Source organism: Eriocheir sinensis, chromosome 44, assembly GCF_024679095.1.
Source record: "Eriocheir sinensis breed Jianghai 21 chromosome 44, ASM2467909v1, whole genome shotgun sequence".
NCBI lineage: Eukaryota > Metazoa > Arthropoda > Malacostraca > Decapoda > Varunidae > Eriocheir > Eriocheir sinensis.
In genome coordinates, this window is record NC_066552.1 from 11,355,516 (window position 1) to 11,382,681 (window position 27,166).

The following is a 27,166-nucleotide window of genomic DNA, read 5'->3' on the forward strand; positions in this document are numbered from 1 at the left end:
TTCCTTTTTGCATCTTTCTCTCCCTTCCTCCCTCCCTCCTTCCTTCCCTCTCTCTCTCCCTCATTTCTTCCCGTTTTGCTTTCTCTCACTCTTTCCCTCTCCCTCCCTCTCTCCCTCATTTCTTCCTTTTTGCATCTTTCTCTCCCTCCCTCTCTCCCTCATTTCTTCCCGTTTTGCTTTCTCTCACTCTTTCCCTCTCCCTCCCTCCCTCTCTCCCTCTCATCCCTTCCACTCTCATACCTTGAGCAAACACGTTGAGCCTCACTAACTTAAAGCAGAGAGAGCATAAGGATGAGCCAGGCAAAGGAATTCTTACAGAGTCTCGCCCTTGAGTGTTAGTGTTGGTTAGCTCTTTGTTGACTCTAACGCATGATCATTTAGCGGGTTTTGTGCAATCTATTGAGAGCTGCGAGCTGTTTTTTTTTCTGTTTTGTTTGTGTGGGGGGTATTTGTGTGTGTGCGAGGGGGGGGGGGGGCATGTGTGTGTGTGTGTGTGTGTGTGTGTGTGTGTGTGTGTGTGTGTGTGTGTGTGTAATCCTTGTGGTCATGATTTTTTCCTCATAAAAGTATCGTTTCTTAATTTGTCGTCCTCTTCTTTCACCTCCTTCTCTTCCTCCTTTCCTACTCCTCTTCCTGCTTCGAGTGTAGGACGCCGGAAGTATAATGTTATCCTTGTATAGTTCGATGGCAAGACCTCACCTTGAGTATGCAGTGCAGTTCACTTCCCCTTGTTACAGGAAAAACATTGAATTATTAGAGAAAGTTCAGCGACGTACTACGAAAATCATCCCACCCTTGAGGGCTCGGCCGTATGATGAGCGATTCAAGCCACCCAACCTCTTTTCACTGGCTATAAGAAAGACGCTCATGAGGAGATATGATACAGGTGTTCAAGTACCTGAAGTTTAGTAACGTCGACCACTCCAAGTTTTTTTAGCTACAACCTGTTCAAGAGAGGTGACGCAATATAGACATTGGCAGGAGTTTCTTTTCTGACTGAGTCATCCGACACTGGAACAACCTCCTTGTAGAAATAGTATGTGCGGAAACCATCAACTTAAAAAAACTGCGTACACCGTTACTTCGTTGCAACAGGAGCAGACTGAACGTATACATACCGAAGTGTTTGAACTGTCGAGCAGACCAGATCACCAGAGCGGGCAACCTAGGAATGAGCCAATAAGCTTACTGTTGCCTGTCTCCATGTTTCCATGTTTCCTCCTCCCCACTCTGGCCATGATCGTCTTCCTCATAAAATCTTCAGGTTTGTAAATTTGTCCTCTTCATCCTCATCTTGACCACCACCTCCTCCTCCTCCTGCTCTACACAGCCATCATGCAAAGGTCATCCAGGAGCCGTACCATCACCAGGAAACAACCCAATTAGCGTATGAAATGACCCCCGCCTCCACCCCCACCCCCCCTTCCCTTCTGTTTACTCTCCGCCAAGATTGAGCAAACAGCATTTTCCCTGCCTCGGGGGACACATTACGGCTTATGGGGCCGCGATGGCTGGCGGGGAGACGCGGAGATTAGGGAAATGATGGGGCGAGGGGGGGAGGGGAGAGGGAGGGGGGAAGAGTGATTGGGAGTCGTAAGGTAAGGGTGGTGATTTTTGGTGGTGGTGGTGGTGGTGGTGGTGAGTAAATGGGAATCAAGAGGAGAAGGAGGTGGGTTTAAGGGGAAAGGGGGTGTTGTTGTTGTTGTTGTTGTTGTTGTTTTAATGTTTTATTGTTTTTTAGTGGTTTAAGCTGTCGTTCTTGCTCTTGTTACTGTTGTTGTTGTTGATTCTTGTTTATTATTATTGTTGCTTTAGCGTTTTAAGTTTTTTGTTTTTGTTGTTTTCTTAGCGGTTTCGGTTCAGGTTTATTTATTTATTTGTTTTTACTTTTTTTTCAGGTATGGTCGGCTGTTAAACCTCAAGTGTAGGATAAGCTGAGTTTTATAAGTAAGTATTCTCTCTCTCTCTCTCTCTCTCTCTCTCTCTCTCTCTCTCTCTCTCTCTCTCTCTCTCTCTCTCTCTCTCTCTCTCTCTCTCTCTCTCTCTTTACGAATTTTCTGCCTATTTATTAGCCAACACAAACCATCATACGGAAGCCACTCGCCTTACTCTCCCTCCCTCCCTCCCTCCCTCCCTTTCTCTCCCTCCCTCCCTCCCTTCCCCCTCTCTCCCGCTGGTCACGGTAAGTTTGGCGCCCACCGAATCCTCTTGTTCCTCTTGTTCCTCTTTTCGTCACGCCTCTTGTCCTCTTTCCTCGCTCTGTTATTTATGATCTGACGCGGAGGGAGGAGACGGAGGGGGAGGGAGGAAAGGGAGACTGAGGGAACGGAGGAGGAGAGAGAAAGGAAGAGAGGGAAAGAAGTGAAAGGGAGGGAGGGGAGGAAAAGAAGGGAGAGGAAGGGAAGTGAAAAAAGATGAAGGAATTGTGAGGATGAATAGAGAGAAGGGAAGGTAGGAATGGAGGAAAGGGACGGAAGAGGAGAGGAAATGAAAGAAGATGGAGGAAAATTGAGTGGGGAATAGAAGGAGGAGAGAAGCAGAGAAAGGAAAGGAAGGGAGAGAAGATAGAGGGATGAATGGGAAGTGAGAATGATAGGTGGGGAAGGAAGGAATGGAAAGAGGGAGAAAAAGAAGAAGCGTACGGAAGAAGAGAGGAAGATAAATAAGTAGATGTTAATAGAAATGAATAGATAGATAAATTTGATGATAAGAGGGTAGTAGATAGGGAGAGAGGAGTGAAAAGAGACGGATGAAATTGATAATGAAGAGAGAGAGAGAGAGAGAGAGAGAGAGAAGGGGGAGGATGGGGGAGAGAAGGGCAATCAGTGTGACTTATCGATAATCAGATGAATAAATGAATGTTTTGTGGGTATTCTCTGCGACTCTTGGAACGGCCCCGTCCATATGGCTCAAGGGGGGGGGGGAGGGGGGGGGACACCACCACCAACAAAAACAACAATAACAACAGCCACAACATCACTACCACCACCATCTCACTATCACCACGCCTCCCATCACCACCAGAACAACACCATCTCCCCACCACCACCATCAGCATCAGCACCACCACCAATAATTATAACAACCACATCATTACACCACCATCTCACTATCACCACGCCTCCCATCACCACCATAACAACACCATCTCACCACCACCACCGCCACCACCACCTCTTTTCCTTCTAATACTTCCCAACCACCACCCTCACCACCACCACCACAACAGTCTTTCTCACCCTTCCCCACCACCACCACCACCATCATCACCACCACCACCAGCCCTGCCTCTCATCCTTCCCTTTCTATCCTTCCAATCCGTCTATCCCTCTCGCTTCTCCATCCCCTTCAAATAGATCTCTCCCATTCTACATCTCCCTTCCTCCTCCTCTTCCTTATACCATCTCTCCACCTCTCCTCTCCCTCCCCTCCCTTCTTCACCTCCATCTATCCACCTCTACTACCTCATCAAATAGTTTTCACATCTTCCACACCTCCATTCCTTCCTCCTTCACATCCTCCTCCTTTCTCCCCGTCTCCCTCAGCCCCCTCCTCTCCCTCCCCTCACACTCCCTCCTTTAAGGCTTCACCGACACCACTTGCTCTCCTCACTCCTTCACATCCTCCTCCTTACTCCACCACTCCCTCCCCCTTTCATTCCTCCCCCTCACCTTCCTCCCTCCTCAAACTCCTCCATTACCCCTCCTTCTCCTCCTCCTTCCTCCCTCCTCCACCTCCCCCGACACCACTCGCTTTCATCTCGAGTGGGAACATCGGCTCCCTGATTATTTATTTCGATTAGCCTTATTTTGGGCCGCCGCTCATCAGGCAGGTGAGGCAAGTGAGGGCCGCCACGCGCGCGGCTAATTACAGGTGACTCTGCTCGCCAAGATGTTTAAGCCCGTAAATCTCCCGCCCAAGCACACCTGTGAGAAGGCCTCGGCAGGTGTGGAGGAGGAGGAGGAGGAGGACGACGAATGAGTAAGAGCTTCAAAGAGGAGGAGGAGGAGGAACATGAGTGAGACCGAGGAGGAAGAAACATGGAAACATGGACGAGCAGACAGCAGAAAACTGTTGGCTCATTGCGAGGCTGCGTGCTCTCAGTGACAATCAGTCCGTTAGCCACCTGAGTTACCTGCGGGAAGATCAAATCACTTTTGTACGTACTCGTGGATACGTTTAGTTCTTTCCTGACGCAACAAAGTGACGAATAATGCGATTCTTAAAGCAGTTAATCGTGTCCGCACTAACTACTACTACTGCAGGAAAGCTGTTTCAGTGACGGACGACTCTGCTCGAGAAAAAACTCCTGCCGATATTCGTACTGCATCGCTTCGCTTGAATTGTTTTACCGTTGTTTCTTGTTCGCGGGTCAGATTGTAGCGTGAAGAGTTTGGAGTGATCAACATTGCTGAACTTGTTCAGGTATTTGAAGACTTGTATCATGTCTCCCCGCAGTCGTCCCTTTTCCAACGTGAAGAGGTTGAGTCGCTTGAGACTTTCATCGTATGGTTGCGTCCTCAATGGTGGTGTCATTTCCGTAGCGCGTCGCTGCACTCTCCCGAGTAATTCAATGTCTTCCTAGTAATTTCAGGAGGAGAGCATTAAGACACCTCTCCACCCAAAACTGACCTCTCTTTTGGCCTCTAGTTCTTTCTGCTTTCGTTTGGAGCAGCGTTTAGCGGGCTTTTTTGTTGTTGTTTTTGCCCTTGAGCTACTTCACTTGCAGTAAAAAAACAAAAAAGAACCAGAATTGCACGGCGTATTTCAGGTGAGGCCTTACCAGTAAACTATACAAAAACAACATTAACCTACTCCCGGTAATGCTGTCTCTGCATATGTTTGTATGTCTTTTTATATTATGTAGGAGGAGGAGGAGGAATAAATGGAGAGGGAATAAATAAGAGCAAGAAGAGTAAGAGCTAAAAGAGCAGGAGAGGAGAGAAGGAGGAAGAAGAGTAGCAGGAAGAGGAAGAGGAGAAGAACAAGGAAGAGGAACAGTATGATTGAAAAAAATTTGGAAAAGCCATGGAGAAGAACCCGTTATCTCTAGCAATAATTCTCCCTCCCTTACTCTCCCTCTTTCCTCTTCATTTACGTCCTCCTCCTCCTCCTCCTCCATCGATATTTGACACTCCAAATCAATCAAATTATTTTCTGCCGTCACATTCCTGATTTCAAAGGCGCCAAGGTGGTGGTGGTGGTGGTGGTGGTGGTGATAGCAGCCTCCATATGTTGCCTTACTGGTGATGATGGTGGTGGTGGGGGTGATGATACTCTCTCTCTCTCTCTCTCTCTCTCTCTCTCTCTCTCTCTCTCTCTCTCTCTCTCTCTCTCTCTCTCTCTCTCTCTCTCTCACCGTAACACCGCAATTTGTCACGATGGTAATATTTTGAAGAGGCGACAAAACCCTCCCCTGGTTACCCCTCCCCACTTTCTCTCCCTCCCTCCCTCCTTCCCTCCCTTTCCTCCCCTTCTTAACTCTTTGACTGGAGGAAGAGGAGGAGGAGGAGAGGGGTGAGAGAGAAGGGGAAGAGAAAGGGTGAAGAGAGAAGAGAAATGACAGAAAGGGAGAGAAGAGAGTGTGAGAGAGAGGGAGGGAGGAGGGAGAGAGAGAGAGAGGGAGGTAATTCGCGCCGTGTGTGTGTGTGTGTGTGTGTGTGTGTGTGTGTGTGTGTGTGTGTGTGTGTGTGTGTGTGTGTGTTAACTGTTTTCTTTCAATGATTAGTTTCAGCGATTACCGACAGAGGGCTAGACGCGTGCCATATGGAGAGAGAGAGAGAGAGAGAGAGAGAGAGATCTCTCTCTCTCTCTCTCTCTCTCTCTCTCTCTCTCTCTCATTTGTCCGTCTCTCAGCATCTTTATTTTCCTTCCTCCCTTTCGTCTTTTTTCTCCTCCCTTTTACCTTCCCTTCCTTTCATTTGCCTTCCTCTTCCACTTATCCTTTCCTCCTTTCTCCTCTTTTTTCTCTCTTTCCTCCTTCTCCTTCCCTCTCTCCCTCCCTGCCTCCCTATCTCCCTCCCTCTCTCCCTCCCTCCATCTCTCCCTCTTTTTCCTCCACTTGAATTGAGGGAGAGTCTTCACGGAGTGTCTGCCTGTAATTAGAGAGAGAGAGAGAGAGAGAGAGAGAGAGAGAGAGAGAGAGAGAGAGAGAGAGAGAGAGAGAGAGAGAGAGAGAGAGAGGTAAAAATATGTACCAAACGTAAAAAATAAAGTAAAAAAGCAAAGTGGAAATTAAAGACGAGAACGACATATGAGAGGAGGAGGAGGAGGAGGAGGAGGAGGAGGAGGAGGAGGAGGAAGAAGAAGAAGAAGAAGGAGAAGGAGAAGAAGAAGGAGGAGGAGGAGGAGGAGGAGGAGGAGGAGGAGGAGGAGCAGAAGAAGAAAAAAGAAGAAAAAGAAAAAGAAGAAGTAGAAGAGGAGGAGGAGAAGGAGGAGGAGGAGGCAATGAACACTAAAGCAAATTTCGATAAAACAGGAAATCCGGTAACAGCCCCAAGAAATATAAAATCGTTAAAATCACAGATAATTTCTCCGCGCATCCCCAAACTTCACTTAACACAACACAGTCAGCCAGCCACCCAGCCAGCCAGTCAGTCAGTCAGTTAGGTAGTCAGTCAGTTTGGTAGTCAGTCAGTCAGTTAGGTAGTCAGTCAGTTTGGTAGTCAGTCTGTCAGTCAGTCAGGCCAACAAACAAAGGCACAGAAGAAGGACAGAACAGTTTGAATCACAGTTAACTTGCAGGCATCATATTTTACTTAATACAACACCACTAGCCAACCAGTCAACCAGTCAGTCAGTCAGGTAGCCATTCTTTCAGTCAGTCACTCACTCACTCAGTCATTCCTTCAGTCAGTCAGTCATCCAGTCATGCACTCAGTCAATCAGTTAGCCAGCCAGTCACGCAGTCTCATCCATTCAGTTAGTCACGTAGTCAGCCAGTCAGCCAGTCAGCAGCAGCCAACGAATCAGCCGCCCAGTCAGCCAACACACGGCGATTTAGGGGGGCAAGTTTCCGCCCTAACACGCTGCGAGTCTGGGCACAAAAAACAGCTTAATCCACTCCATGTTGACAAGATGAGATTTGTCCCGAGCACGCCAGTATTGCCATCTGCCAGGCGAGGGGGACGGGAGGGTGAGGAAGGAGAAGAGGAGGAGGAGGAGGAGGAGGAAAAAGAGCAAGAACAAGAGGAACAAGAACAAGAATAAGAACAGGAACAAGAAGTAGAAGAGAAAAAAGTAGAATTAACAAGAAGATGAAGGAGTAGAATAAGGTGATGATTGTGAGGAAGGAGAGGAGGAGGAGGAGGAGGAGGAAAAAGAGCAAGAACAAAATGAACAAGAACGAGAATAAGAACAGCAACAAGAAGTAGAAGAGAAAAAAGTAGAAGAAAATGTAACAAGAAGAAGGAGAAGGAGAAGTAGAATAAGGTGATGATGATGATAATGATGGAAACTAAAGAAAGAAGAAGAAAAAACGATAAAAGGAAACAAGAAGAAGCAGAAGAAGAAGAAGAAAGAAAAAGGCGAGACATGAAAGATGGACGGATGATTCTACAAGACCTGAAAGACTGAATGAAAGGAAAAAAGGAAAATGTCAAAACAAATTAATATCAAGATTGACATGGGGATAAGAGATGTATGGAAGAGGAGGAGAGAACAAGAAGAAGAAGAGGAGGAGGAGGAGGAGGAGGAAGAGGAGGATAAGAATGGAAAGAAATAAGGCAAGAGGGAGAGGAGGAGGAGGAGGGCTGGAGGGACAGGGGGAGGGGGAGGGGGGGGAGGGGGGGAGGGTTTTATGTGGTAATACTGGCTGTCACCGGCGTCTTGTGTTGATCCTGTGACAAAGAAATTCGCTCCATTGATCTGGCTACACTGTGTTTGCCTTTCTCTCTCTCTCTCTCTCTCTCTCTCTCTCTCTCTCTCTCTCTCTCTCTCTCATCACTTCACAATCACCCCTTTCTCCTCCCTCCTCCTCCTCCTCCTCCTCCTTCTTCTTCTGCAGCAACTCCTCCCCATCCGTCAGCCAGTCAGTCTCTCTTCAGGGGGTGAGGGGAGATGGGGTGCAGGGGGGTGAGGGGGGCGCACAAAAGGGGATCTGGAGGGGTGACTTGTGGAGGGCCTCGTTGTGTTCTGTTCTCCAAGTCGCTGTCGGTCAGGTATGCGGCGCGTGAATGCCGTTTCTCATCATTACCCTGTTGTGTTTATATTGTGGACCACACGGCAAAGAGTAAGGGGGGCGGGGGGGGGGGGCAGGGGGGCGGGGAGAGGTGGGGGAGGAAGGGGGAAGAAGAAGGGAAAAAGGGGCCGTGAGGGAGTGAACCGAACCGCCGCTGTTGTGTTGTGTTGTGCTGTGTGTGTGTGTGTGTGTGTGTGTGTGTGTGTGTGTGCTGGTGACAGATCTCGCGGTGAGGGAGGAATGGAGGTATGGAATCGGCTGCGCACAGAGGAAGGGAGGGAGGGAGGGGCGTGAGAAAGTTGGTAATAGAGTCGCTAGGAGTCGCTGGTGTCAAGTTACCCTCAAGAATGTGGGTAGGGTGTTTGCCTTATATAGACATATCATCATCATCTTTACCATCATCATCATCATCATCATTGTGTAAGAGAGAAAAAGAGGAAGGAATGGTGAACGAATGAGAGCGAAAAGGGAAGAAAGGGGAGATAGGACACGTGTATATGAGGAAGGGAGGGAGGGAGGAGAGGCACGTGGGAGGAAGTGGGAATGTGATGAAGGGAAGAAGAAGCGGCTTAGTAAAGAAACATTATACGAATGCTGGGGAGAGATCGTCTGTCCGTTGCTCAGCCTCCGCCCACCCACCCACTCCACACACTGCAGGGAGGCGGTGGCTGAGTGGTCAGCGTGCGGGCCCAGTGTCCTGAAGGACCCGGGTTCAAGTCCCGCCCGCCGCTACAAGCTGACAATTTTCAATCATCGCCGAGTGGCCTAAGACTACCCACATGCTGTCCTGAAGACTACTAGCGACCCAGACTTTCAAGAACTCTATACAGAGGATCAAATATGAGCTCCGGAGAGAAGCATAAGCCAAGCAAGATATCGCTACCATAAAACACTTGCTGGCGCCATTACGGGCTGGAGCTGACCACCAGGCCCCACCAAGAAAGGCTACCGGCGCTATCGGCCCAACGCAAAACACACACACACACACACACACACACACACACACACACACACACACACACACACACACACACACACACACACACGGTTTAGCATTCCAGAGACAATCCATTTCCCATCATTTATTTCCCTACCATTGATGAAACCGTGAGAGAGAGAGAGAGAGAGAGAGAGAGAGAGAGAGAGAGAGAGAGAGAGAGAGAGAGACGCGCGTGAGCAAGGAAGCGGCACGTGTTCAGGACTTGCACGTGTGGGAGCGAAACGTAACACCACACCTTGAGAAAACCACGCCCAGGTATTGTGTCTCCTCCTCCTCCTCCTCCTCCTCCTCCTCGGCACATTCCAGCCCCCTTCTTCCTCCTTCCTCTTCCTCTTCCTCTTCCGGACACCTGGGATGAGGGTAGGAATTCTTGCATCCTGAGATTCCCGCCGCTGTGTGTGTGTGTGTGTGTGTGTGTGTGTGTGTGTGTGTGTAAAGACGCGATTACACATGGAAATATACACACGAAAATGAATTCAAACTGACACATATATAAATAGCTAAATAAATAGATAGATAGATAGATAGATAGACAGATGGATAAACAACAAGGGGAAGAGATAATGAACCAAAAGTAAAATCAGAGTACGAAGGATAATTGATGGTAATAATAATAATAATAATAATAATAATAATAATAATAATAAAGTGACCCATCAGCTGTCCACTCAAGTAATAGTTCACAACACACACCTTTTCCTCCTCCTCCTCCTCCTCCTCCATTATCTACTCCACATTCTCCCACCTTTCCCTCCCCCTCCATTCCTCTCCTCTCTTTTTCCTCCTCTCCCCTCCTAATGGTAACCCAAAACCGCTCTTGTCTCCCCTTCTTTCCTCCCTCCCTCCCTCCCTCCTTTCCTCCATCCCTCCTCCCTTCCCTCCCTCCATAGTTAGGTAGGAGACGCGCGGCCACTCTCACAATGAATAGAGAGAGAGAGAGAGAGAGAGAGAGAGAGAGAGAGAGAGAGAGAGAGAGAATGAGATAATAACAGTTATTACTCTGTTATGGGCTTCCGGTCAAGGGAGAGCGGGAGTGAGGGAGAGGAAAGGAGGGAGAGAGGGAGAAGAAGGGAGGGAGAGAGGGAGAGAGTAAGGGACGTGATTGTGTGTGTGTGTGTGTGTGTGTGTGTGTGTGTGTGTGTGTGTGTGTGTGTGTGTGTGTGTGTGTGTGAAAGGTAAAATAAAAATGACGATAGAAGAGAATAAAAAAAGAAAGAATGAAAAAGAGAATAAACCATATATGAAAAAAGGAAAAATATGAAAATAAGGAAATAAAAGTACACGGAAAGAAAAGAGAAAGAAAGAAGGTAGAAGAAGAAAAAGAAAAAAGAAGAAGAAAACAAAGAAAACAGTAAGAGAAAATAAAGGAAAGAGAGGAAAAAATAGCATAGAGATGAGGAGGTGGTGGAAAAGTCGAAGAACAAAAATAACAAGAAGAAAACACAGATCAGTCATCACATTCAAAGAGAAACAAAAGAAAAAAAATAAGGACGACCAACACAACAATAACAACAACAACAGGAAGATACAACCAATAAAGAGAGAAGTAACAAAAAGGAGAAAGGAGAGAAAATATTAAGAGCATATTAAGGAAGGGTGGAGGGACGGTGCACGTGCAGAGGGGGAGAGGAAGGGAGGGAGGAAAGGGAGAGATGGAGGGAGGAAAGAGGGGGGGTGGGGGCTACCTAGCCACGTGCGTATCCGGAAACTGGAACGAAGAAGAGGAAGAAAAAAAAGGAGAAGAAAAGAGAGAGAGAGAGAGAGAGAGAGAGAGAGAGAGAGAGAGAGAGAACAGGAGGATACGGAAGAGTGGAAAATATGCTAAAGACAAAAAAAGGAGAGAGATGAATAAGAAAAGAAAAATGAAATGAAAAGAAGATATTGAAAAGGAAGAATCAGTCGCTTTTCACCCACAGACAAATAGAGTTAGTGATAAGTAATCGTTATGCTAATAAATACAGAGTGCCAAAAAAAGGAAATGGAGAGATGAGATTAGAAATAAAAAATCGATGGAAAAAAGTATCTATAGTAATTGTTTTTCACTCGGACTAATAAGAAAAAAAAAATAATAACTGACTGACTGATTAACGAACTGACTAACACACACACACACACACACACACACACACACACACACACACACACACACACACACACACACACACACACACACACACACACACACACACACGACGTACTCTTAATTGTTTTGAGGGCGAACGACAGACAGACAGACAGGCAGACACACAGACAGACAGACAGACACATAGAGACGCCTCAGGAAACAGGGGGGGAGGGGGGGCGGTTAAGGAGCCTATTGTTGAACGTGTTAGAACGATTACCGAGGAGGAGGAGGAGGAGGAGGAGGAGGAGGAGGAAGGAAGAAGAGGTGTCCGGTATCATTTGACGCATCATCAATAGTTTAGAACACACACACACACACACACACACACACACACACACACACACACGCCACGGAAGTCCTTTATGTGTCATTAGGCAAAGTTATCCAGGTGATGGAGAGATGGAGGAAAGGGAGGGAAGGAGGGAGGGAGGGAAAGGTATCAGTAATGAGGTGTGATTGAGATGCCTTCTTCCCTCCATCCCTCCTTCCTTTCTTCCATTCCTCTCTTCATGTCCCTCCTCTCCCTCCCTCCCCCTCTTTTCTCTCTCTTTCTCTCCCTTTCTCTCCCTCAGCTGTCCTTCAAATCGTAAGCAATCACAACATTCCTAGGTCATCTCTCTCTCTCTCTCTCTCTCTCTCTCTCTCTCTCTCTCTCTCTCTCAACTGGCCGATATATTCCCCTCATCACCGCAAGGGAGAGAGATAGAGAGGGAGATAAAGAGAGAGGGAGGGAGAGAGAGGGAGAGAGGGAGGGAGAGAAATCTGTATCAAGCGTGTCAATGGTTTAGTGTTTACCGTATGGAGAGAATGAAGGGAGGAAAGGGAGGAAAGTTGATTGATTCTGGAGGAGTTGGAGGTCCCAGAGGAGGAGGAGGAGGAGGAGGAGGAGGAGGATAAAGGAGAGATATTGATGAGGTATAAGTTGAAGGAAAAGGAAGATGAAAAAGATATATAGTAAAAAAATAGGAAGATAGAGAGAGAGAGAGAGAGAGATCGTTATCTCGTTACTGTGTTTAGGTACTTCTCTCTCTCTCTCTCTCTCTCTCTCACACACACACACACACACACACACACACACACACACACACCAGGCCTTCTCACCACAGCGCAGATTATGTTTGTGGGGTGGGCGCGAGAGAGAGAGAGAGAGAGAGAGAGAGAGAGAGAGAGAGAGAGAGAGAGGGAGAGGGAGGAAGGGTTCGTATTGATTGCATAACATTGAGCTATTTTGCACAGATTGTCCGTTAAGGTTAAGTAGGACGGGAAATATTAAAAAAAGCAGTAGTAGTAGTAGTAGTAGTAGTAGTAGTAGTAGTAGTTGTAGTAGTAGTAGTAGTAGTTGGGGTTGTTGTTGTTGTTGTTGTTGTTGTTGTTGTAATTTTAATGGTAATAAATTTGCTTGTGACTAAATTAATATTTTTATATTTCATTAAACTTTACAAAATCCTTTCCCTTTCATCCCTCTTTTCTTCAGTATCTTTTCCCTTCCTCCTTCATTCCCTCCTTCCATATTTCCCCTCTCCATTCTTTTATCCCTCTCTTTCATTTCCTCCCTCTTTCCATCTTCTTTCCTTCCTTCTATTCCCCTCCTTCAAATTTTCCCTTTCCCTGCTCTCTTTCCGTCTTTTCCTCTTCTTCCATCTCTTTCCCGTTCTTTTTCAACCCTTGCTCTCCTACTATCTCTTCTCTCCTTCCATCTTTCCTTCTCTCCTTCCACCTCTCCCTCTCTCCTTTAATCCCTCTCTCCTCCTTCCTTCCTTTTTTCCACCTCTCAGTCTCTGCTTCCTTCTTTCCCTCTCCTTCCTTCTCTTCCCCTTCCTTGAATCTTTCCCTCCCTCCCCCTCCTCCTCCCTTAGACAACCTAAGGGTAATTCCACTCAGATTAAGCATCGATTTAAGGGCTAATTAAGTGGCATTATTACGTCGCGGCGAAACAAATGGCCTAATGATATTTATTAGCGGTGCGGCGGCAGGTGCTAATTAAGTGTGCAGGTGAACCAGTGCAGGCAAGTGGAGGGAACGTGGGAGGCGAATTTGAGGGCCGTTCGCATCGGGGACTCAGGAGAAGGGCGTGAGTCAAGTGGGTTTTATCGTTTTATCATATTTTATTGCATGTCATTATTTTTTATTTCCTTTTTTTTAGCCATTATATTTGTGTCACTTTCGAGGTTTTTAGTTATTTTTCAGACTACGTTTTGATATGTTTTTTCTTTTCGGAGAGCATATGGCACCTCCGTGGGGCAGTGGTTAGCGTGCCTAGCTACAAATCCGCGGGTCCGGGTTCGAATCCTGGCCTGGACAGTCGGCGTGTAGCTCACCTAGCCCCCCATCCTCCCTTTCGGACTGGTCGATAAACGGGCACCTGGGGAAACCTGGGAAGGTAAAATTAAGTAACCCGGATGTCACACTGACCCTGTGTCCCGGGGTGATCGTCCCCACCCACCAAAGGGCCATTGCGACGGAGGCGAGCACCGAGGCCACGCGCAGCTATAACGTATGCCCCCAACTTTACCCATATCCAAGCTCTAGCCCAGTCGGTCTACACAAGGCAGCTTCTATTAACCCAGACACCACCTATCCTGCACAGCCATCGTGACTGTATCTCTCGTACAGGCACTCACCGCATGACCGCCGAGCCTCCGCCACTCGCCGCTCTGTTAGCAAACCAGTTCATGGCGGTGTTTCTTGAATCTGAATTTTTCCAACTGAAACTGTCCTGCCCTGTTCTGTTATTACCAGTCATATATATTTTTTGTTAGTTTTATAATTTCATTCCTTGTTTTTTTTTCTTGTTTTCTAGCGAATGAGTTTTCCTTCCTTTCTCTTTTACTTATATTTTTTTAATGTTTAGGCCAACGATTCTCTTTTAATATTTATTAGCGTAGAGTGCTCATCATTTTTATTATGAACCCTCTCTCTCTCTCTCTCTCTCTCTCTCTCTCTCTCTCTCTCTCTCTCTCTCTCTCTCGTCCTGGGGAGAGTAAATTGCACCGGTTCTTAAATATTCGCCGGATCAGCGAAACAGAGAGGGAGGAAGTCTCTTTGGGGAACATTTACATCTCCTCCTCCTCCTCCTACTCTTCATTGTCATCGCCCTCTTTTTCTTCATTTTTATTCTTAGCTATTTTTTTCTTTTCCCAACACACACACACACACACACACACACACACACACACACACACACACACACACACACACACACACGCCTCGCCTCTCGTCTCATTATTAAAACATCAATAAGAAAAAGATAAAATGTCGCAACACGTGTATGGGAGGCGCTCATTAGCCACCGATCGAGAGGGAGGGAGGGAGGGGGAGGGATGGAGGGAGAGAGGAAGGAAGGGAGGGAGGGAAAGGTAATGTAATCAGTGCGCACGTGGATAAGGTGACATTGTGAAGTAATTACAGGTGAGTTAGAAGAGGAGGAGGAGGAGGAGGAGGAGAAGGAGGGTGATATAGATAATGGGAAAGAAGGGAAATAGGATGTCATTATATTCTTGAGAGTTTATTGCTTCATGAAAACAGATAGATCGTTAGATAGATAGATAGATAGATAAATGTATGGATATATAGATGGAGAGAGAGAGATATATGTTGGTTGACTGAGAGGCCGACAGACAGACAAGGATAAAAATGCGAGCAAAAACAGACATCGCAATACATAACCCAAATCACACAGACCTAAACACACACAAACAGTAAGAAGAGGAAGGAACACGAACGAGAGAAAAGAGGAAAAGGAAAAGAAGATGAGGTAGAGAAATATGAAAAGGGAAGAGAAAGAGGAACAGAAGAGAAGAGAAGAAAAAAAGAAGAATCAGAGAAGAGGAAGTGCAGACGAATTAGCAGAAAAAGACATACATACCCCCACTTCCTTCCCCTCCACTTTTCTTCCTCCTTCTCTTACTTCCCCCTCTCCCCTCCCTCTCCAACCACTTCCTCCACCTCTCTCTTCCTCCTCCTCCAACTCCTCCTACTTAGCCCTCACCCCTCGTCATATCTCCTCTCCCCTCCTCTCTCCCTCTCACCTATACCTCCCCTCACCCCTCCTCTCCCCACCCCACTCCCCTTTCCTAGTTCCCTCTCCAGCCCCCTCATTACCCTCACCCCTCCCCCTCTCTCCCCTCCCCCTCTCGTTACCCTCTCAGCGACACGCGTCCACTTGCAATTTGATGTCGATTTCCGTGCGGGTCGTCGTGGGGCGCGGCGAGGGCTTCCTGTGATTGTTGCGGCGATTTGCAAACACGAGGAGCGTCGAGGGTCGTTCCGTATGTAGATGAGTGTGAGAACGGCGGCTGGAGGATGACCGACCGACCGACCGATGGATAGACTGACTGGCGGGGTGGTTGACTGACTGACTGACTGACTGACTGGGGTTGACTGTGTGTATGTGTGATGGGGATGATGGGTTAGCATGTGGGTCGAGGGCTGACCGACTGACTGACCGACCGATAGATAGGTAGATAAACTGACTGGGTGATTGAGGATGACCGTGTGTGTGTGTGTGTGTGTGTGTGTGTGTGTGTGTGTAAACAGGAAGGTAAAAAATATTAAAAAAAAACAATGTGACCCAAAGCCAAAAAGATGTAATAAGAGCAATTCTCCTCCTCCTCCTCCTCCTCCTCCTCCTCCTCCTCCTCCTCCTCCTCCTCCTCCTCCTCCTCCTCCTTGTTTTGTCATGATCGTTGTTGTTGTCATTACATTCTGGCGCTCCTCCTTCCCCTCCTCCCCCTCCTCCTCCTCCTCCTCCTCCCCTCCCCCTCTTCCTCCTCCTCCCCTCCCCCTCTTCCCCTTATTCGTCTCCTGCACCTGTTATTAGTGTACCTGTGTGACCTCCAGTTCAATGGGTCACGTCACGACACACACACACACACACACACACACACACACACACACACACACACACACACACACACACACACACACACACACACACACACACACACACACACACACACTCCTTATCTTCTATTTTCCTTTAAGAAGTTTTGAGGAATTACGTTCATATCCAAACTCTTTACCCTCCTCCTACTCCTCCTCCTCCTCCTCCTCCTCCTCCTCCTCCTCCTCGCATGCCTAATACTCTCCCTTACTCTCCACAACAAGGTAACAACTCTCCCTTCCTCTCCCTTCCTCTCCCTTTGAAAACACGGACGACATAAGTAGAACAAAAATTTGGCTTCTTATTCCTGTTATAACCATCGGGAAATAAATCTCGAGGCCGAAAAATAAGTCGCGAGTGAAGAAAAGAAAAACAGCTTCATAACAAGTCGCCGCCTTTCATGTGAAGAAGAAAATACAGGTAAACAAAATTAGAAGGCACAGGCATGATGTATTTTTCTGTATATATTTATTTTTTGCAGATTTTTGTATATATATTTTTTCCCGGTGGCTTTTTATCTCGTCCATCTATTGTTATTTTTTGGGGCGTCGCTTTGTGTTTACAGCGTGATTTGTGTTTGTGGATGTAATAGCGCTTGTGTGTGTGTGTGTGTGTGTGTGTGTGTGTGTACGTCAAAGGATAAAAGAGTATGGAGTGGTTTTGTCGGCGCGGAAATAGCGGAAAATTTGTGTGTAACGTTGACGAAAACCCACAACGAAGACGATAATGATGCTTGTAATAATAATAATAATGATGATAATAACAGTAATCCCTTTTCCTTCTATTTCTCCTTCCATTCTCTCTCTCTCTCTCTCTCTCTCTCTCTCTCTCTCTCTCTCTCTCTCTCTCTCTCTCTCTCTCTCTCTCTCACCTTTCCCCTATCCCCCTTTACCCAAACAAGGCGTCCGTATCATTAGGATCAAAATATCTGTCATTATGATATCAAGATAATTCCTGGAGGACATGATCTGATTCACTCCCTCCCTCCTTTATCCCTCCTTCCCTTCATCCCTTCCTAATTCTCTCCCCCTCTTTCTCCCCATTCTTCCCTCCCCTGTTCTCTCTGCCATTCTTCGTCCTTCCCCTTCCTTTCCTATAAGCCTCCTTCCCTCCTTACCTCCCTCTCCCTCCTCCTCCCTCTCTTTCCCTCATTCCTCTCTCTTTCCCTCCATCTCTCTCTCTTTCATTCCCTCCATTCCTGTTCCCTCACCTCTACTTCCTTCTCTTTGTCTCTCTCTGTCTCACCCTTTCCTCTAATCTCTCCGCTTCCCTCTTTATTGCCCTTCTATGTTTCTGCTACACGAGAGAGAGAGAGAGAGAGAGAGAGAGAGAGAGAGAGAGAGAGAGCGTCAGTAGCTTCCAGCCCTGTGCTATTAAAAGCTTACAACAATTAGCGGCTGAATCTAGCACTTAACGCTATCTATTATGGAGAGAGAGAGAGAGAGAGAGAGAGAGAGAGAGAGAGAGAGAGAGAGAGAGAGAGAGAGAGAGAGAGAGAGAGAGAGAGAGAGAGTACTTTTTCAGTATTATTTTTTTGTGTTTTCTTCATTACATTTTTACTATTTATTGTTTTTAGTACGACACATTCACAAAGGCATCTCTCTCTATATCTATCTATCTTTTTATATCAATTGATCTGTCTATTTATCTATATCTATCTATCTATCTTATCTATCTCCCTGTCAACCTTCCCTTTACTCTCCCTTTCTTCACACGTTCCCTTTCCCTCTCATTTTCTCTCATTAGCACAGGTGAGCAGGAATGGTTCAACAGGTAAGCTAGGTGAGCAAGGCATCGGGGGGTTACCTGTCACCTTTCCCTTGTTACCTGCGGATCGATGCATACCTGTACATGCTCACCTGCCCCCCGAAGCACACCTCTTATTCGTTATGCTCCGTCTTTATTCCGTGCGCCGTAAAAAGTGAAGAATTCGTATTATTTTGCATCGTTTCGTAAGCTGCTGTGTGTGTAATTGTTGACGGGGTGCTGGTGGTGGTGGTGGTGGTAGTAGTAGTAGTAGTAGTAGTAGTAGTAGTAGTATAGTTTGGAATAGTGACCCCGTGTTGATCCTTATAGTGGTAGAAATGGTGGTGGTGGTGGTGGTTGTAGTAGTAGTAGTAGTAGTAGTAGTTTTGAACAGTGACCCCGTGTTGATCCTTATAGTGGTAGAAATGGTGATGGTGGTGGTTACTGTTGTATTGTGACCGTGGTGATGGTGGTGGTGGTTGTGGTGGTGGTGATAGGTTTCTACACACACTCGTTATTGCTGTGTTTTTGGTAATGGTGGTGATGGTGGTGATGATTGCACGGCTTTGATGGTGCTGGTTTAGTGATTGTGGTGGTGGTGATGGTGCTCTCATTGCTTTGTTATGGTGGGGGTGATTGTTGTTGTTGTTGTTTGTGATATTGCTTTTAACTTTAGTGGTTGCGGTGGTGGTGGTTCGTGGTGGTGTTGGTGGTTGTGGTGATGGCAATGATGATGGTTGTGTTAGTGGCGGTTTTGGCTGTGGTGGTGGTGGTAGTAGTGTTAGGTGTGGTGTTTGTGGGAGGGATCGACACACATTCCCAGAAGACCAAGCTAGGCACAGGGGGGCGGTGCGAGGGGCAGGGGTGGGACGCTGTTAGCTGGGGGGCGGGGGGGGGGCGGGGGGGGGGGTAAGAAGGCGTTACTCTTCCCAGAACGTAACAGAGAAAGCTTGTCGAGGAAGTAAAAAAGGAAGTAAATTCTAATGCGTAGTGGCAGTGGTGGTAGTAGTAATAATAATAGTAGTAGTAGTAGTAGTTGTAGTAGTAGCAGTAGCAGTAGTGGTAGTAGTAGTAGTAGTAGTTATAGTAATAATAGTAATTGTAGTAGTAGTAAAAGTAGTAGTAGTAGCAGTAGTGGTAATAGTAATAGCAATAGTAGTAGAAATATTAGTAGTAGTAGTAGTAGAAGAAGTAGTAGTATAGGTAGTAGTAGTAGTAGTAGTAGCTGCATATTTGTATTGTCGGAATAATTAAAACCTTATCTATATATCAAATTTAAACAGAAACAAAAAATAAAAGGAATAAAAAACATGCAGATCAGTAAAATAGAAATGCGCAGTTATGAATTCCAACGCCACCCACGAAATCCAACCTAAAAAAAAATAATAAATAAACAAATAAACAAATATATAAATATACGCCAATACTTCTTTTTCCGTCAGGGCAACATTAATTTTTTTTTCATCATTAATAAAACTTTCTGCCGTAGACCAAAAGAGGAAATAAAAAAAGACCAAATAGTACGATCGGCGGAAATGTGAATAGAATTTGGTACGTGATTTTTATATACATTTTTTTTTCTCTCGCCCTCGTAATCAGTCACAGCGGCGGCGGCGGAATGGTGGTGGTGGTGGTGGTGGCGGCGGAATGGTGGTGGCGGTGGTGGTGGTGGTGGTGATGGTGGCGGTGGTGGTGGTGGTGATGATCTCGTCAATATTTAATAATTTACTCACTTTTTTGCTCTCACTCTCTCACTCGCTCATACTCTCAGTCACACTCTCTCTTACACTCTCTCTCCCCCTCTCTCTCTCTCTCCCCCTCTCTCTCTCTCTCTCCCTCTCTCGCGTCCATGAAAACTCTATTCATCGCCGTCCGGGTGTCGAGTGTATTTATACCTTCATAGATATGTTTATTTACTTATTTATTTATTTATTTGTTTGTTTGCTTGTTTATTTCTTTATTTACTTTTTTCTACACCGCGTGGTGATGCGTCCTTTATTATTATTAGTAGCATCATTACTACTACTACTACTACTACTACTACTACTACTACTACTACTACTACTACTACTACTACTACTACTACTACTACTACTACTACTACTACTACTACTACTACTACTACTACTACTACTACTACTACTACTGATACTACTACTACTACTACTACTACTACTACTACTACTACTACTACTACTACTACTACTACTACTACTACTACTATTATTATTATTATTATTATTAATAATAATAATAATAATAATAATAATAATAATACAACTACTACTACTGTTATTATTATTGTTTTATCATTATTATTAGTATTTTCTTATATTTTAGTTTAATTTTCATCGCAGTTTCATGTCTGATTGCACTGGGTGAAGAATATACCACAATAATGATAATTATAATAATAATAATAAAATAATAATGATGATAATAATAATAATAATAATAATAATAATAATAATAATAATAATAATAATAATAATAATAATAATAATTGCTTGCCTCTTCTTATCTGTTCGTCCGTATATCTCAAAAATGTTTCTCTATTTTTTATCTTTTTACTCATGTTTCCATTTACCTTTATTTTCAAATCTTCGCCTTGTTTTACTTATCTTCTTATTCGTGTCAACTTTTTTTCTACCTCTGTCTTTACTCTCCTAATGGCTGTATTATCTGTCTGTGTCCCTGTTATCTCCCTATCTTCATCTATGTATGTTTTGTGTATTTTCTTCCCTTGTCCCCACTCTCTAAATATGTCTTATTTTTTTCTCGTCTGTCTTCACTGTCCTCAGGCTTGTTTGTGTCCGCGTCTCTTTATATTTTATCTATTCCTTTTTTATTTCTTACTGTTATTTTTTTCTAATTATTTTTTATCGTTCGTTTTCATTCACTCTTCAAGTGTTTATGTCCTTCCGTGTCTCCTTATCTGTGTCTCTTCGTATATTAATTATTTTCTCGTCAGTCTTTACTTCCTTCAAATAAATGTGTATCCTTTCTCTGTTAATTATTTCTTCTTAACTTGAACTTTACATTCTTCTTAATTTGTTTCTTTCTTCTGTCTTAACTCTCCCTAAGTGTCTGTGTGTCTGTCCGTGTCCCAATTACTGTCTTCCATCTCTTCGTCTGTTGTTTCTTCTCGTCTGTCGTCGTCGTCGGCGGCCTCGGCGGCGGCGGCGGCGTGGTCGGGCAGTGATATCGGGGTCGTCGGGCGCGTCAACACTCACGCCACAAAGTCGGACGGCCGCCGATATCGACTTAGAACGCCGATTTATGGATTAATCTCGCGTGTGTTGGTGATCGGGGCGGCGAGCGGTCGATCGGTCCGTCGGGAGTGAAACAATCGATAAGACAAACATGAATCGGAAGCGAAAATCAAAGTTAAAGAAATTAGATACAGAGATTTATCGATTAATTGTTTGTTGGTGGATGGCGGTCGAGCGGATGCGGCGATCAATAAAAAATATAATAAAAAAATAAATCATCAATAAAAACAAAAAACAGACTGACGAAAATGCGGGGAACAAGGTGAAAATAAGAAGAATTTTTTAAACGAGAAGAAAAAGAGGAAAAAGGATGAAGAAGATGAAAAATATAAAAAAATAATATTAAAATAAAACGAAATAGAATAAAAACAATATAAAGCCTTTTTAAAATCGTATATCACTAAGTTTAATTATATCGCCTGCGGACACACACACACACACACACACACACACACACACACACACACACACACACACACACACACCTTTTATTATCGGTCAACAAATTAATAAGTGTTTTAAAATAATTCTGCATCTTCTTCGGTGTTTCTACTAGTTAAAACGTTGATATAAAACGAAGGAATAATTTAGTGCTCAAATAAAAATGATGATAATAATAATAATAATAATAATAATAATAATAATAATAATAATAATAATAATAATAATAATAATAATAAGAGGAAGAAGAAGAACAACAACAACAACTAATTTAAAAGATACAATTCGGAACAGTTTTAGGCCAATGAATGTCAAGATATGATCAGACGGAATTAAAGGAAAGTCAGAAATAATTAATGCGAGATAAAAGAGAAATAATCAGATCATAAAGTTCGGGAAAATCTTCGCTCAATAATAGACGATGACAAACTATTTAATCTTTTTTTTTTCTTTGTCTTCTGTTGTCGCGCTTTTTTTTATTTTATCGCAGTTGATTTTTTAAATTGTGAAATCTTGGGAAAATAAATACTACAAGATATTTTTGTGGAATATTTTGGGTATCTATTTGAGACGCGAGACGCACTTTAGCTTTATTACTGTCACTGTTTTTTTTTTTTCTATTAGTAAAAATAATGGTAGTAATGTTGATTGATTTAGTTTATTTTTTGTTTCAGCTTTTAGTTTTCAGTCAGTAAATAAAATAAAATTAATATTGACAGTAGTAGGTGTCCGATATATGAACTTTGTGGACGTTATCATGTAATTATTAAATGAGCGTCAAGGAAAACAAAATTTGTAGGAATTGCTTGACATTATTATTAGTTTTTACTGGAATTTCATGGATACCATTCTGAAAACAACAACACACACACACACACACACACACACACACACACACACACACACACACACACACACACACACACACACACACACACACTTCGGCATAAAAACGCCAACGAACAGATCACTTCAAGGAAAGCACACCGCATACGACAACACACGCACACACACACACACACACACACACACACGGTACAAAGGTGTAATGCAAAGTGAATAAGCCTCATACATAAACTCTTGAATGAAGTATAAGAGCAAAGGAATAACATCGAATATCAACTTCAATCAGCATTCAACAAATATAACAAAAGAGCGAATAATAAATAGTTTTAATAAAGAGACTGAAGAAAGAGGAGGAGGTGAAAATGATACCAATAAAACACAGAAGGAAAAGAAAATCGAAATTGTGTCGATTCGAGGAGGAGGAGGAGGAAGAGGAGGAGGAGGAGGAGGAGGAGGAGGAGGAGGAGGAGGAGGAGGAGGAAAGTCACCGATTCGGAAGGGGAGAGAATCAAAGCATAACCATTAATTAGCACGGTGAGGGAACGGAGGGAGAGAGGGAAAGAGAGAGAGAGAGAGAGGGAGAGGTGGAGAGAAGAGAGAGGGAGAGACGGGAGGAGATGGAGGGGGAGGAGGAGGAGGAAGGGAAGAAAGGGCCCTCAAGCACCGGGATTAGGGGGGAGGGGGGATTGAGGGGGGGAAGGGGGAGGTGATTAGCACATGGGAACGGGCTGTCAGTTATGATTCGAGTGATGGGTTTAGCAGAAGCACCTCAGAGATTACAGCTGTTTGGACGGATTACTCGCCCGTGTGTGTGTGTGTGTGTGTGTGTGTGTGTGTGTGTGTGTGTGTGTGTGTGTGTTTGGTGCACGATTTTTATAAGTTTTCCTCTCTCTTACACTTTGTTTGGGTCTCTCTCTCACTCTGGTTCTCTCTTTCTGTTTTTTTTTTCTATTAATCGATTTAAGGATGACGGAATTTATAAAGAATGTTCAAAGCGTGTTTTATTATTCTGTTTCGCTGTTTGTTTTGATTTATTTGGTTTCACTGTTTCCTCCTCGTTGTTCATTGTTTTGTTCCCTCTAGATTTAGTTCACCTCTTCACCGATCGATATTTTAAGGACGAGGTTTTTTTTTCGTTGGTTTTTCTTGCATTTCTTGTGTGTGTGTGTTTTTTCCGTTCATTTTTCTTGCATTTCCTGTGTTTTTTCTGTTAATTTTTCTTGCATTTCCTGTGTTTTTTCTGTTAATTTTTCTTGCATTTCCTGTGTTTTTTTCCGTTCATTTTTCTTGCATTTCCTTTTTTATTCTTTCTTCATTTTATTTTCTATGTTTTTTCGTTCATCTTTCTCGCAATTCCTGCGTGTGTGTGTGTGTGTGTGTGTGTGTGTGTGTGTGTGTGTGTGTGTGTGTGTGTGTGTGTGTGTGTGTGTGTGTGTGTGTATTTCGCTCATTTTCTTGCATTTCCTTTGTGTGTATATTTTTTTTTCGTTCATTTATCTTTTATTTCATGACTTTTTTAACATTTTGGCGCCCGGGAACACATATTTAGGAACTCTTTCGTAGGGGATGTCTGGGTATTTCCGTGGGTATAGTACTTTTATGACCCCCATTGGTAGTTTGATCCTTCCTCTGTACCCTGAACCTAAAGGAATACTCTTTAGACCCCGATTGATCTTTTCGGCCTTTGGGAAGAGTTGACGTGAGAGACGGAAGCTTCTGAGAACACCGCCGTAAGCCTCTTGTCTCCGCCGTTCATTTCGGAGTCAACAGATGAAGGAAATAACCAGGCGAAACGAAATGACAATAATGGCGATGGTGAAGGGGATAGATTTGTCTCGATGAAAGAAGAAAATAATGTTAAGTTTGTTATCTTAATGAACATCGTAACATTAACATTATTTTATTATTGTTTTATATTTACTTAATTTGTTTTATTTGTTTTACTTTCTTTATTTTACTTGTTTTACTTTTACCGTATTCTTTATTCGCTTTTTTACGCTAGTTTTGTTTTACTCATTTCCTTTATTTTTTGACTTGTTTTACTTCTGTTTTCCTTGTTTAACTTTTCTCTTATTTTATTATTTTACTCTTAGTGTACTATTATTTTACTCTTTCTTGCTTTACTTTATTTCTTTAACTTTTCATGTATCGTATTTTATTTTTTTCTCGTTTTCCTTGACTTGTTTTACCTCTACTGTCCTCATTTTCCTTTTTTTTTTTGTTTTCCCTTATTTTCCCTTGACTTCATTGTATTAACAGGTTCTTATGACTCTCCTCTCGTCTCGTTCTTCCGTTCTCCGCCGCATGAAATCACCGCAAAACAATCAATCTCTGCCTGCCTCGGTAATTACCTTGATCATTAATTCATTCTCTGGCTGAGCGGCCCTGGGAGGCGTGGAGGAGGGCGCCCGCGTACACCCACCAACAGGCACACACTCATCTTGCTATTAAACCCGAAGGAGTGGAATTAAACCCGGGTGAGAGTGAACGGAATAAACTACAGTGTCAGCAGATGCAAGAAAAGTGAAACCCAAGAAACCAGTCAGAAAATACAAGAAGAATCGACGTAAAACAATAACAAGAATTAGTATTTAAACCCGAAGGAGTGGAGTTAAACCCGGGTGAGAGTCAACGGAATTAACCACATTGTCAGGAGGTGCAAGAAAAATAAATCCGATAAACCACACTGTCAGGAAATATAAGAAAAATAGACGCAAAAATAAAAAAGAAAGCAAGAATGAACGCACTAAACCACACTGTCGAGAAATGCAACAAAAATAGACGCAAAAAAAGAAAAAAGAAAACTAGAATGAGCACACTAAACCACACTGTCAGAAAATGTGAGAAAAATAGACGCAAAAATAAAAAGAAATTAAGAATGAACGCACTAAACCACACTGTCGAGAAATGCAACAAAAATAGACGCAAAAAAGAAAAAAGAAAACTAGAATGAGCGCAGTAAACCACACTGTTAGGAAATGCGAGAAAAAAAGTAACGAAAAATCAACACTCGGGAAATACAAGCATAATGAAGGGGGAAAAAACACCCAAGAAATACACAGGAAGAAAATAAATATATGAAAGACAACAACAACAAAAACTCAAGATATAGAAAAAAAACGCAAAAAAGAAAAACAATCAGGTAATACAAGAGTAATGAACGCAATAAAATAATTTAAAAAAAAACAATCAGGTGAATCATTAAAAGAAAAACAGTAAAACAAAACGAAATCAAAATAAGTCCAATAAATTTATATATAAAAAACACCGATTCAAACGTTCCCGCTAATACTTCATCGCTGAAACGACACGACAAAACACACAAAATAATAAATCACAAAATAAAAAAATGGTAATTAAAATGACGTGTTCCTCGAAAAAAAAAAATTGCAGTAAACGGTGTGTGTTTGCTTACTGTAATAGTGTGTGTGTGTGTGTGTGTGTGTGTGTGTGTGTGTGTGTGTGTGTCATTTAGCGGACACTGGGCGGCAGGAACGGACACACGGACACACACATGGACAGTCGAAGTCACTCATAAAACGGACAGCGGACGAGGCAGCAGTGGACAGACCAGGACGAGACAGCGGACAGCGGGGCGGAGCGGATCAGAGAACACAACACCCTCAGCGATAGAACACAACACAACACTCAGCAACCACCGTCAGCGCCTTCGTCAGTACTCACCAGGGGCGGCAGCGGCGGCGGCGGCGAGAGAGAAGGACAAGCCCGGTGGTTCTGTACTGCGACACGTGTTCACTAGGCCACGGAGCGTTCACCAGCGGCGGCGGCGGTAGGCGGGCGGCGGGCGGCGACGGGCGGGAGGGCTGGGCGGGCCGCGGGCAGGTAGGCGATCGGTGTCGGTGTCGGCGGCGGAGACCTGAGCAAGGCGCCGTCGGGGCTGTAGTGAGGTGGCACACACACGCCCCGCACCACAGGCCGGCCACCTCCCTGACAACACTGAGCCGCTCAATTAGAGTCCATTTATTTATCCAAAATGCCCAACACACACAAGATCTGCGCTCAAGACCACTCCGGCATTTTGCACATCCAGGCCACGCCCCCCTCGCCGCCTCCACCACTCAGCGGCCAGCCACGGACACGAACGGGAATTTAATAGCCGGCGGGCCAATGGGGAGCCGAGGCCACGCCCATTGGCTGCCACAGTAACGAGTGGCGGCGGGTGGCGGGCAGTTGGCGGCGGGCGGCGGGAGGGAGGGGCCCCGCGGCGTGCGTCCCGGCGGCGGCGAGCTGCTCCGATGTTATCACTTCCCAGACCAACATGGAGGCTGATAGTGGCATGATAGCGACGCGGGGACGAGGGAGGGATGGCAGGACGGTCCGGGGCCTTCATCTGGCACCTGAGACGCCGGGGATGTGTCAACGGGAGCCGGGAGAGGGATGCTGGTTTTTCTTCGTTTCATCTTTGCTCCATCGTCCTATTGTTTATGATTTATCCCCTCTTATGATAGCGGGTCAGGGGTGAGGGAGGGGCTGCCAGGACGGTCTGGGGCCTTCATCTGGCACCTGAGACGCCGGGGATGTGTCAACGGGAGCCGGGAGAGGGATGCTGGTTTTTCTTCGTTTCATCTTTGCTCCATCGTCCTATTGTTTATGATTTATCCCCTCTTATGATAGCGGGTCAGGGGTGAGGGAGGGGCTGCCAGGACGGTCCAGG

General features: G+C 44.8%; 1 protein-coding gene across 1 annotated transcript in view; it reads right to left on the reverse strand.

Annotated features, from left to right (window-relative positions):
* The window catches only part of LOC126980480 (zinc finger protein 628-like), a 59,637-nt gene extending 32,725 nt beyond the window's left edge, over window positions 1–26,912 (reverse strand). The window contains exon 1 of the mRNA XM_050830415.1: window positions 26,176–26,912. The gene's annotated coding sequence lies outside the window, so the exon portion shown is untranslated. The remainder of the gene's footprint in view (window positions 1–26,175) is intronic.
* Window positions 26,913–27,166: the final 254 nt, after the last annotated feature.